The sequence below is a fragment of the Ctenopharyngodon idella genome, chromosome 4 (genome assembly GCF_019924925.1).
Source record: "Ctenopharyngodon idella isolate HZGC_01 chromosome 4, HZGC01, whole genome shotgun sequence".
Classification (NCBI taxonomy): Eukaryota; Metazoa; Chordata; class Actinopteri; order Cypriniformes; family Xenocyprididae; genus Ctenopharyngodon; species Ctenopharyngodon idella.
This window is the reverse complement of record NC_067223.1, coordinates 8,175,430-8,189,181: the sequence shown is the minus strand read 5'-3', so window position 1 is coordinate 8,189,181 and position 13,752 is coordinate 8,175,430. Positions and strand designations below refer to the sequence as shown.

General features: G+C 37.7%; 1 long non-coding RNA gene across 2 annotated transcripts in view; it reads right to left on the bottom strand.

Annotated features, from left to right (window-relative positions):
• The window catches only part of LOC127510386 (uncharacterized), a 75,501-nt gene that overhangs the window by 60,968 nt on the left and 781 nt on the right, over positions 1 to 13,752 (bottom strand). Inside the window, exons 2-4 of one of the 2 annotated variants that reach the window (XR_007929609.1) lie at positions 9,909 to 13,672; positions 8,014 to 8,139; positions 7,392 to 7,697 (exon numbers count right to left, since the gene is read on the bottom strand). This is a non-coding gene — a long non-coding RNA (uncharacterized LOC127510386). Of the gene's footprint in view, positions 1 to 7,391; positions 7,698 to 8,013; positions 8,140 to 9,908; positions 13,673 to 13,752 lie in introns of those variants that run through there. The other variant, XR_007929610.1, reaches the window with a different exon arrangement.

The window sequence follows — 13,752 nt, the reverse complement described above, 5'->3', positions numbered from 1 at the left end:
TCAAATTTACTGAAGAGGCACAAACCAATTAATACCAAGGCAGGAATATGTATGTGTATGTGGGTGTGTATAAAAGCCTTTCTTTCCTGTAGCTAGAAATAAAATCAGATTTTTCTTATTTCTAATAAGCAATGGAACATTTCCTCAGATACAAATGGTGCCTGGACCTGCATTAACCTTTTTTAAATATATATCTCCCCTGGGGGTTCTGCATAGGCCATCTTAAATCCAGATCTAGGAGCCTCTCTCTGTTAATGTTACTGGTGTGGAGTGACCGATTGCTCTCTGATCCCAACTTTACTTCATCTGAGGAAACGAATGAGCACTCTGATGACAGTTGTTTTCTGCTTTAATTTGCTGGAGTCTGTGTTCACATTAACCTTGCAGCTGACCTGATGTATTTATCTGATTTGACCTCGGCAAAGACAGATACACAGGAAAATAAGCACACGTTTACACTCTCTGTGTGGTTATTGCTTGATGCAATAAGCACACACACACATATATATATATATATATATATATATATATATATATATATATATATAAACATATATAAGAAAACACATATAGTAGTCAACATTTGAAGTGGATCAAAAAAGTTAATCAAAGTTGTCCTAAGAACTAAGTTGTCCTAAGAAGAAGGTTAGGACAACTTTGATGAAAGGTTTTGATCCACTTCAAATGTTGACTACTGTATATAACATCATATTATGCTAACAAATTCTCAGTTTCTAAGTTAGTAAAGACAAAAAGCCAGACCTATTTACACTAGTTCTGAAAGTTAACCTATATTTAGGGTACGTTTACACAACAACAATGTACTAAAAATGAAAATGTTTTCCTTTGCGTTGTTCACATACAGACGACAGCGTTGTTAAAATGACCCCCGTTCACACGGATCCGCGAAAACGACTAAAAACGCTGTATTATGCTGCCAGGCCAGTAGTTGGCGACGTCACACTGTAAAGAAACACTACGTGCTTATAGACTGAACACGTAATACGCATGTGCATGACGTAACTGTTTTCACAAATTTGCGTTTTTGTTGTCTACATAGGGACGAGAACGGTGACGTTTGCAAAAATGTGGATCGTTTTCAAAAGTTTGCGTTTTCAGGCCCCCAAAAGTTTTACATTTTAGTTGAAAATGGTGTTGTGTAAATGCCAACTTAGTCTCATGGAGATCATTTCTATTGTTAGATTATGCATACAGCAATTAAATTTAAATTTTAATCATGCTGATATGGAAGCTTATTTCTGCCATGGAATGAAAAATAGAAAAGGTGGCTTTTTATGGCTTTTTATCTCACAATTCTGACATTTTTTTCTTGCAATTCCCAGTTTATATCTCACAATTCTGAGAAAAAAAGCCAGAATTACTAAAACTGCACAATTGCTAGAATCGTTATAAACTCAAAATAAAGTCAGAATTGTGAGTTTATATCTCTCAATTCTGACTTTTTTCTCAGAATTGTGAGATATAAACTGAGAACTGTGAGGAAAAAAGCCAGAATTGTGAAATTGTGAGAAAAGAAGGTCACAGTTACATTTTTTTATTGTTTATTCTGTGGCGGAAACAAGCTTCCATAGATATGTATATATTTAACTACACTATTTAAAAAATAAAAATCCAAAATATGTAAAGCATGATCTGTACAAATCTAGAGTTTTCAAAATAATCATTTTTAAGCGAAATATTATTTTTTTAAAGAATTTGTTATTGATTGATTGATTGATTGAAATAGATGTAATACGTTTGACATGTTGGAGGTGATAAAAAGGGCAATAGGAAAAAGTCTTTAAAAGTAGTATAATATGATTTAATTGCAACCAGCAGTCTAATAGGTTTCATGTGAACCAAGAAAAAAATAAATTAGCTCAACTTAAAAAACAAACAAATATAGCATCTCATTTTACAAATGAGGTGGAAGGAAGGAGGCAAACCAGCGCTCCACATGAGATGAGAGTGCCAGTGCGTTCACATCCCCGTCTCAGCACACTCTCCTTGTCTGCAGTTACGGTCGCTATGGAAACCGTTCCCAAGGCTCTGAAATGTCCCCGAATGGAAAGAGAACAGTAGGGAGGGACAAAAAAAAAGTCTTATGCACATCACCAAGACAGATCCCAGAAACCAGAGAAAAAAACGTAGAAGGTCACAGGAACACACATATTCAGGGATTCATATTGCATTATTTGATAAATGACTGCAGCTTTTAAGTAGCCCAGTTGGCAAGGACACGCTTCAGATCATTTCAGGTTTGCTGTATACGTCAGTTAAGAAGAAGAACACTCTGTGTGCCAAACTAAACTTGAGATGTAGAATTAATAATATTGAGTAGGTGCTCAGGAATGAGTAATCAGCTGAGAGATCTGAACCATCACTTTCACTAAGGCCTGACTGGTGTCTGACTGACGCACACTGGCTTCAGTTTGCCAAAGCTGTGTGTGCTGTGGGCCGGAGCTGCACATTGGGTAATTACGGAGAGGTTAACGAGGCTGACTTCTCTAACGAGATATGAATCACACCGCATACAGAGACTCGGAGGTCTGTGATAGGGCTATTTATACTTTATTTTCCTTTCAAAATGAACATTAGAAGAACACTGCCAGTTTGTCCATTCTAAGGTCGTGATCTCGAAAACTTTGACATTTCTCTTAATTCTCAGTCATGGAGCATTTAGAGCACAAATGAAAAGGCTATTTATTTTTGACATTTACATTTATATTTATTTATTTAGCAGACCCTTTAATTCAAAGCAACGTTTAAATGAGGAATGCTGCAACACTAATGAAATCATCCTAAGGAAGTAGAAGTGTTGAAATACAAATCTCACATTTTAATAAAATAAAATAGCATTTTACTATATATTCTACAATTAAAAGCAAATAAAGAAAACAAAATCTAAAATATGACCACTTGGAAAAGAAATAGGTCTATTTGACTCAAAACAAATCTTAAATTTTAATAAAATAAAAAGGAATAATACTAAAATAGAATTAAAAGTAAAAGAAACAAAACACAAAAAACAAACAAAAAACACAAAACAAAACAAACAAACAAACAAAAAAAAACACAAAACACAAAACAAAACAAAAACAAAACAAAAAAAACAGGCCCAAAATCAGAAATATGATCACCTGAAAAACAAATAGGTCTATTGGACTCAAATACAAATCTCATATTTTTATAAAATAAAAAGCAATAATATTAAAATAGAATTAAAAGTAAAAGAAAACAAAACACACACACAAAAGAAAACACAAAACAAAACAAAAACAAAACAAAAAACAAAACAAAAACAAAACAAAAAACAAAACATGCCCAAAATCAAAACAAACCACAGGCCCAAAATCAGAAATATGATCACCTGAAAAACAAATAGGTCTATTTGACTCAAAACAAATCTTAAATTTTAATAAAATAAAAAGGAATAATACTAAAATAGAATTAAAAGTAAAAGAAAACAAAACACAAAAAACAAACAAAAAACACAAGTGAAGTGAATAATACTAAAATGGAATAAAATTTGGAAAAAAATGGATTAAAAAAAACTAAACTACAAATTAAATATTTTGAATTTAATTAAAATTGAATTTAATTTAAGATAGTCAACAGATAGCATCATTATCCACCAAAGATAGAATAAAGCAGGTCTCATCTACACCATGACATCTCTCTGCTTGCATAGGAGGAAACACTGAAAATCAAACTAAATCCTGAAGCTGTCCATCCTAAATTCCATAACTCTTGCATGTGCCAAAGTAGAGAGAGGGGGATCAAAGAGCCAAGTCATGACCACACATTACAGACAGTCACCTGGTTTGACCTGAATCAACCGCCAGCTACTGTTTGTCTCTCAACAAAGTGCTGTTTTTAGACCTTCCATGCCAGCATCTCTCTCATTCTGCCTGACGGAAACTCCTACGAGTGTGCGATGGGATGATTCTGGGAAGAATAAGGTTGATTTTTTTTTTTTTTTTTTTCTAAGAAGGGAACAGTAGTGGTATGTGCAAGTGTGTATGTGTGTTGGTGACAGGTGAGCAGTCACAGAAGACAAATTTGCCAGTGTTTGGATCACATTAGTGTGTTTATAAGGTGTTGGAGTCAAGTGTGACTTCTCACTCCGATTAGCATGATGATGAATGTTTGTATGACAAGGGTGTCTTGGTTTTCACACAGTATTACATAATAACACTAAGAGGAGGTACATGCAGTCATAGACTTGAAATAGCACATGAACACCAACTCAAGGGAGAACATCAGAGTGGACAACACCTAACTATTGACATAATGCTAACTGTCACTCTGGGTTTTTTTTTTTAAGTTTACTTTTACAATATATTTAATTATTTTAGTTATTAATTTAATGTACATAATTTACACCGATCATGCATAACATTATGACCACCTTCCTAATATTGTGTTGGTCCCCCTTTTGCTGCCAAAACAGCCCTGACCCATCGAGGCGTGGACTCCACTAGACCCCTGAAGGTGTGCTGTGGTATCTGGCACCAAGATGTTAGCAGCAGATCCTTTAAGTCCTGTAAGTTGCGAGGTGGGGCCTCCATGGATCGGACTTGTTTGTTCAGCACATCCCACAGATGCAAAGTCAACACCTCAAACTCGTTGTTGTGCTCCTCAAACCATTCCTGAACCATTTTTGCTTTGTGGCTGAAGGAGAAAGAGGCCACAGCCACCAGGGAATACTGTTTCCATGAAAGGATGTACATGGTCTGCAACAATGCTTCGGTAGTTGGTACGTGTCAAAGTAACATCCACATGGATGGCAGGACCCAAGGTTTCCCAGCAGAACATTGCCCAAAGCATCACACTGCCTCCACCGGCTTGCCTTCTTCCCATAGTGAATCCTGGTGCCATGTGTTCCCCAGGTAAGCGACGCACACGCACCCGGCCATCCACGTGATGTAAAAGAAAACGTGATTCATCAGACCAGGCCACCTTCTTCCACTGCTCCGTGGTCCAGTTCTGATGCTCACATGCCCACTGTTGGTGCTTTCGGTGGTGGACAGGGGTCAGCATGGGCACCCTGACTGGTTTGCGGCTATGCAGCCCCATACGCAACAAACTGTGACACTTTCTGCAACACTTTCTATCAGAACCAGCATTAACTTCTTGAGCAATTTGAGCTTCAGCTTGTCTGTTGGATCAGACCACACTGCCCAGCCTTCGCTCCCCACGTGCATCAATGAGCCTTGGCCGCCCATGACCCTGTCGCGGGTTCACCACTGTTCCTTCCTTAGACCACTTTTGATAGATACTGACCACTGCAGACCGGGAACACCCCACAAGAGCTGCAGTTTTGGAGATGCTCTGACCCAGTCATCTAGCCATCACAATTTGGCCCTTGTCAAACTTGATCAAATCCTTATGCTTGCCCATTTTTCCTGCTTCCCACCCACTAACAGGTGCCGTGATAAAGAGATAATCAGTGTTATTCACTTCACCTGTCAGTGGTCATAATGTAATGCCTGATCGATGTACTTTTTAATTTACTTTTTTAAATGTATTGAATTTAACAAAGATTCATTTGAATTTTTTTTGTTTTTTTTTGTTTTTTAGGAATAAAGCATTAAACACAAATTGTGACCTACCTATTTACAGAAAAAGACACAAGGTTAAAAGTATGTGGACACCTCCTTATAGATAAGTACAGCTCCTACATGAATGGGGAAGGATTGAAATATCTAAAACTCTCAACAAATTGACAATGGTGTCACAAACTGCTCCTTCTTTAGTTCAGATCACACTTTTTCAGGCTGGTCCATACTTGCACAGGGAGGTCCTCTCATCTCATTTCAACTACACAAAGTATTCTGAAGAAAACAGTTAAACCACCAGCAGCAGCAGGCTGGCGTATACATGTCTGATTTTATCAACAGAGCAGTGTCTTTTGCTGAACAGTAGGACCCTTGTCTGTGCTCTTTCAACTCTTTCAAAAGGCTTTAAGCGATCAGATGACAGGCACATTCCAGGTTTGGGCCAGGCTACGCGACACAGGGACAGATCAATGAGGGTGATGTGATTGTGTGCATGCACTGAAATGAGTGTGCAAAAATCTAGATAGCGCAAAACTTTTGTACATTCCCTAGGTTTTTAGGCTATGAAACAGCCACATGTAAAAGGAATAGTTCACCCAAAAATGAAAATTCTGTCTCATGTCATTACAAATATGTATGCGTTTATTTTTTTCTGAGCTGTCAAGCTCCTTAAAGACATCAGAAGACTTGAAATATAGACAATAAGTCAAACAGTTTATAGTGCTTTTTGGAGCTTCACAGGTCACTATGAAATGTCATTGTATGGAAACAACATGGAAATTCATTACAAATTATTTTTGTGTTCCACTGAAACAAAAATAACAGTGAGTTTTCATTAGGGGTGAACTATACCTTTAATTTAAGTGAGAGTGTCGAGTTGTAAGTTGGTTTAGTAGGTCAGTTCCTCTCTGCATTTGTGCTCTCAGGTCTTTTACAGGTGAACTGTACCAGGTTTGGCTTCTGCGTCCTTGACACAGTTAGCGACCGCATCAATGTCCGATTCCTCCTTGCCAAACTGTCTCCTTGATGATGACGGAGCAGGGGCCAATCGCATCTCTTCCACCTCGTCTCTTGGGTGGTGAGAGAGGAAATGGAGAATACAGGAAGATAAGTTGAGGGAGCACTTTGGAGTTTAGGGGGACCGAAATAGATGTGACACACAACAGCTCCGCAACTGCCCAGTTAGACTAATGAGGCGAGGTTGAAGGAGAGGGATGCTCCCGGAGGTGCACACACTCACGTCAAAGCCCCTGCCCCCCTCACCCGTGGCCTATTTCCGGTACTAAAATTCATTAAAATGGCTCCAGCGAGCAGGCTTTAGGGCCTCAACTGGGTCAAGGCGAAATTTTAAGCTCAAAGCATTCAACTCAATATCAATTTGTCAGTTGACAGATTAGATTAGTAATTTTTCACACCTGTATCTCAGAGTAGAAGGCACCACAGACCCTGAACACATATGGAGGAGGTCCTGGTTGACCACTGACTTTTTGTGCCCATGCACCTCAACCCACTCCACACCTATTCTCAGGTATATCGGTGATACTTATCTACACTACCAGCAAGAAATCAGCATATTAGAATGATTTCTGAAGGATCATGTGACACTGACGACTGAAGACATCTATTTTAAATTGTAATACTTTGCTGAAAACACCTTTAAGGGTACTACTTTGAGGAAGAAATGATAATTTGCATGCTAGAATGCTATTCTGAAGATCTATATATAAAATTGATACTTCAGATTACTGTGCAAATTGTGGAAATGATCATATCTACAATTGTCAAGCTTACTCTTGTATTTCCTGCCTTCTACAAACTTGCATGAGGAACAAAGCTTCTTTTTATTTCCAGTTTCCATCTGTCACATATGTTTAATGAACAATGCAAATGTAACACAACGGTTGTTAGCTGAGTCATCACACATCACAACATAGATCAAATGTGTGGTGTGTAGTCATTATGGATGTCGAAAAGTACAGCAGGAGAAACCAAGCAGCAGGTTTGCTTTTATCAAGTCTGATCAAACTTACAAGGACATGACTGCACGACATTTCTGTGACCTTTTCTTTCGGCTGAACAGAGTCCACTCCGTGGGTGTGTCCAACCACAACGCCACAGGCACCTGTCTCTTCCTGTCTGTGTGAAGGTCAAAGTGCTGTTTTTCTCTGTGCATGTTTTATGAATATCAGGCATTATTTAAGCATTATTAAAAAACTAATTCAGGTTAAATCAGGTTGTGTTGAATATTTATCAATTCCACCTTAATTTTGCAAATTAATTAAAGTAATCTACAGTACTCTGCCATTTAAAGAAACTGCAGAAAATGAAATGGAGTATAAACTGCTTAAGAATTGTGTTGCACTTTAAATACAATAAGCAAGCAGCAAAAAATGTTTTGTTTCGATTGCACAAAAAGAAAGAAAAGCAAGAAAATTGCTTCCTGTGGGTTTACCTTTATCTTGTACTGGTGTTTTGCCAAAAGGCTGGTTCATTCGTCCATCACCAAACAGCTGATGCACACAAGTTTGTCCATTCTTTCTCCATAACATTTGCCAGAACAGTACGATAAACAGCTAACCTGAACAATGGAAAACAGACAATGAAATTGAGTGATTATGTATGTCTGATTTAGTTAAAGGGATAGTTCACCCAAAAATGAAAATTACCCCATAATTTACTCACTCTCAAGCCATCCTAGGTGTATATGACTTTCTTCTTTCAGCCAAACACAATCAGAGTTATATTAAAAATATCCTGGCTCTTCCAAGCTTTATAATGGGAGTGATTGGAGGATGAAATTATGAAGCCCTAAAAAAGTGCATCCGTCGATTATAAAACATACATCAATTCACTTCAGAAGACATTTATTAACGCCCCAGAATTGCATGGAGTACGTTTTATAATCAGTGGATGCACTTTTTTGGGGCTTCAAAATCTCATCCTCCAATCACTTCCATTATAAAGCTTGGAAGAGCCAGGATATTTTTAACATAACTCTGATTGTGTTTGGCTGAAAGAAGAAAGTCATATACACCTAAGATGGCTTGAGAATGAGTAAATTATGAGGTAATTTTCATTTTTGGGTGAACTATCCCTTCAAGCTATATACAGCAGGTAATCACAGCCTTGCTGATTCAGAGCTGGGAAATTGCTTACACAATTTCCCAGTTTTAAACAGCTCAACAAACATGAAGTTGATATTGAGTAACTTACATATATATATATATATATATATATATATATATATATATATATATATATATATATATACAGTTGTTTGCTGTTGTTTTGTTTGAAATATTTTTCATTTTTATATTTCCCTATAATCACTTTTTCATATTTTATATATTTTCTATTCTTTATATTTTAGGTAATTGCCGACCTGGGCTTCATGAGATTTTAAGCTATTTGAACTAAATGGGACATTATCTATTACCTTCCTTGAACTCATTCCAATCCATTTCCTTCACATAAAACCTCTTGGTTTATAAAGTTTTTTTCCCCCCCCAATTACGTAATCAGGTCCAAATACACTCCGATTCACTGCCGGTTTCATCAAGGCCAGCCTTTCATGGAAGCAGACTTTACCTGATTCCATTAATGATACCAAAAGGTTAAAATTAGCCTGACATCACAATGCAAACCATTTATCAAAATGATTGTAAATGTCCCTTTATTTAAAAAAAAAATAATAATAATAAAAAAGATTACATAATTGAAAAGTAAAAATCTTTATAAACCCACAAGTTTTATGTAATGGAAATGGACTGGAATCACGTTAAAGAAAGATAACAGATAACGGCCTATTGAGTTTAGATTTAGCTTAAAATCTCATGAAACCAGACCAGCATGAATTACCTACAACCTTATCGCACCCAAATGAAATGTACCATTTACACAAATCTTCAGATAAGATTAGAGATATGTTCTAAATGGGCGAACCCGCACCTTCAAGTAGGAGCTTATCCTGGTAACTTTTCTTGTCTGTCTAAAATGGGAGAAAATGTGCATGATGGATGACAGAGGGACAGGCCCTCCCATGAGGCCAGGCTAGTGACTAATCAATAGACTGGCAGTGCGGCCTGGCTTGAGGGCTCCATATCAATCATAATGCACAAGTCTTGTATTCTGCAGTCATCTCATTGACAGCACACAGTAGGCCAGGGATGAGTTGTCTCATCTATTACTCTTGGCAGATGGACCACGGGGCAACTGAGCTAACACAAAACATTGTCAGAGTGGGAGAAACACTCAGCATAAAAAAGGAAAAGAAAAGTTGAAACTTAAAGTTTGGTCTATTATAGTAAAGTGTGAGTTGAGGAACATGGAGAAATAGAGACACACTACCTTGTGTGGGTTCCTTCATTTGTGGTTTGTGTCCTCATTGCCTTGTGTAATTTGAGAGGTTTGTCCCGTCCTGCTCTCCTCCATTGCTTCATGCCCCTCACAAACAGATGCCATGCACTATAATCTAAATGTGGCACTAGGATTATCAACACATTGCTCTTGTCAGGCTTCCTAGAGTACTGGTGGTGGGCCTTACTCTACTGTGGCAATTTAGGGCCACCTGGTGGTGTAAGGCAGTTAGGCAAGTGCACCTGTTTGCCACATGGTTTTTTTTTTTTTTTTTTTTTGGAACCGCCCTGTGCCAAAAACAGAGCTGTGCGGTGAGGAAAGGAACAAGGTGTTCCTGTGCTCAAAACAATCATATACCAAGAGAGTCAATTAACAGAAGTGCTGATCCACAGCTTGTTTACATTTCATTTGATGAAGTGCGTTGTGCACCCATCTAAAATACACATATTGCTGTGTATACTTATGTATTTATAAAGAAAACACTTCCAGAATAGCCTGAATTTTCCCTAACATGGATCCAAAAATGATTTCAGTCCATGCTGATTTTCCAAAACATAAGGCCTCTTTACTCTATCCCAAATGTGCTCTTTTTGGTTTTAGACTTGTGCAGTCATTTGCGTGAACTGAAGACAGCGTCATAATTATGACCACAGCAAAATCAGTACATCAATTCTTATGTTAAAACCGGTGTATTATTTGATCTGAAGTCATTTTTACAGTTGATTTAGGGTTTCACTGTACAGTATATGGCAGATCATTGTCACTGCAACTTAGTAAATTTATTTAACTTCATACAGAAAATATTAGCAAACATTTCACACTAAAATCACATTAAAATGAATGGTTCAGAGTTTTCGGCGCAGATATGACGTCACTTTGTAGGCCAAACGGCAGTTAGCATCACGCTGGTTCCCTCGACAAAAACCCAATAGGATTTTTCCATAGGCTTTTTGATTAACGAAAAAAAAAAAAAAAAAAAAAAGCTCTGTGATTAACGAAAGTTTATTATAATTGCACGTTTTGTCCATCAAGATAATTTTCACATATGAACACAACTTTTATGAATTTTGAAGCCTAAATCAGTCACCAGAGATAAAAAGCTAAAGGTAGGCTATAAATCAACACCACGGTCCCACGAGTTCAACATCACCACCACTAAGCTTCTGACAACTTTGTTTTTATATAAAAACATTTTGAGATATATATATATATATATATATATAAGTATTAGTTAGAATAGTTTATGTGTACAATTATACACATAACGAGGCCGTAAAAGTTTAACGTTTAATCTCCCCGACAGCCTCTGTAGTCCCATTTAGCCTCTTGTTAGCAACCACCTTTTTTAGGACACGTAGTAGCTTTAATAAAAAAAATAAAAATCACGAGTGGGGTAATACTTATGTATTTTATGTTGTAGAATAAAACGTGAAAGTGTCTTAAGCTTGTGTTCACCACACACCTTATTTCAGCCATTTTACCAAAATCCTGTTTAAAAAAAAACATTGACTTCGGCATGATGGAACTGGAAGTGCTAAAATGCCAACTCGTTCTGTTTTGGCCTACAAGTGATGTGATACCTACACCACTCTGTTGCAACAGTATTTCAACATTACCTGATCACCCCCATTGATTTCATTAAGTACATACATGCAGTGTAAATGGTTTAATGTACTCAAGGTGGCATAAAAGGTTAATTTTAAGCTAAATTCTGACGCTAAGAGAGTACCTCAGAGATGACGTGTTTTTGTATACAAAACCCGGAAGCGAGTTAGCATTTTAGGACTTTCAGTTCCATCACCCTCAAGTCTATGGGTTTTTGCTAAAATGCCCGAAACGTCTGTGGTTAACAAAGCCTCTAAATATTTTCACGTTTTGATCTATGACATGAAACATCAGTTATAACCCACTTGTGATTTTTTTAAACCTTTACGGTGTCTTAAAAACGGCGGTTGCTAACAAGTTGCTAAAAGGGACTACTTCCTTTGGCGGGGACTTTAGACGTCATCATGACAAACAGGACATTTGGACAGCATTTCTCATGAAAAAAAAAAAAGTGGACAAGTATTCATACACAGCACAGATCATAATCAGCGAGCATGTTTTTAAATAAAGTTGTTTTTAAATAAAGTTTGAGAAAGCTTGGTGGTGACGTTGATCCGCGACCATGGTGTGCTATAGTCCGTTTATATCCTACTGTTAACTTTTTATATCTGACGGCTTTAGGCTTCAAAATGTATAAATGTTGTTAATCTGTAAAGATTATCTTGATAGACAAAACGTGCAAGTGTCATAACCCTTTGTTAAAGACAGCTTATTTGTGATTTTCCAAAAGTCTATGGGAAAAATGCATAGGCTTTCGATCGAGGGAACCCATGCGCTGCTAACTTCCGGGTTGGCCTACAAAAATACGTCATCTCTGAGGTACTCTATACACAAACAGACTTGCTCACATTTCCTGAACATGCATCTTCTATTCTCACCTTAAAGAGTACCCATTCTCACCAGCAGCAGTCCCCGAACTCCATGGGCCCCAATTGCACAAAACAACATTCAAAAGACCCCACAAATGCCAAATATTAAAGGTGCAGTAGCAATTTCTGAGAAACGGTTGATATTTAAAATCCCCAAAACAAACATACCCCTACCCAAAAAGATCACATCCCTATCTTGATAGCTCCGCCCCCAAATTCACAAACATTCTATGCAACACAAGCAACTCCCCCCTAATGTGTATACACGCCCCTTACTGCTGATTGGCTACAAATGTGTTTTGGTGCTCAGTCAGATCCACTTTCAACAGAATTTCTCAGAAATCACTTACTGTACCTTTAACTCTAGCACTTGCAGTTTCTTAAAACAGGTTCATTTGGCGAGTCCAGGAGTACAATATGCGTAAAATATGTGGTTGAAAGAACAAATAAAGTCATTTCACATGTTCTACACGTTTTTGACAGTTTAATACTCGTGGGTCTCTTGCAGTACCCTAGCTGAAAACCACTGTTCTACATGCATTTTGGGTCCATTAACTCCTAATCACATAATCCTGCAGCAGTTATCCCACCATTAGGCCTTTGTGCGTTAACATTTAACACAAACCATATACCTTTATGAAAATGTCAGTTTGCTATATAGGCTATACTGTAGTTTTAAGTACTCTGTTGTTGTCGTCAAGCAGATGTGTCTTTGCATATCTGCTCATTTTCCTGTCCCATATATTTGAATGAAGCTCATACAATGAATAAACAAGAAACAAAATCAGCATGAAAGTCATATGGATGTTTTAATAGTTAATACAATTATAGATAATTAATACAATCAATATTTACAAAAGTTCTCACAAAATAAGATCATCTCACATGAGATGAAGATCTGAGTGCACTTGTGTGATTTGACATTCAAACATTTACCACATTTACCCAGCAGCGATGACCAGGCAGCCATGTGGCTTTGTCCCAAGGCGCTGGGTGTGTTGCACAGACAGCTGAGATCCGTCGAGGAGGATCAGCAACCTGTAAAAGTCTCTCAAAACACACATGCATCCGTAGGCAGAACAATGCATGCACATCTGTTCACATATTACACTGCGACATCAGGTTACTGCAACGCTCTAACACCGCATACACAAAGGGTGGAGCGAGTTTACCTGTTGGCCACGTGGTGGTGGCCGTACTGGAGGCGGGGCGTGGCGTACACGTCATCACGCAGCTGTGACGCAGAGCGTTCCGCCTCCCTGAGTTGGAGTCTGCGCAATGCTGTGAGACAAGGAGAGCCGACAAATGAAACCAAATTCAACTCGTAACATGCAACTCAAAGAATTCTCTTGAATGCCTTG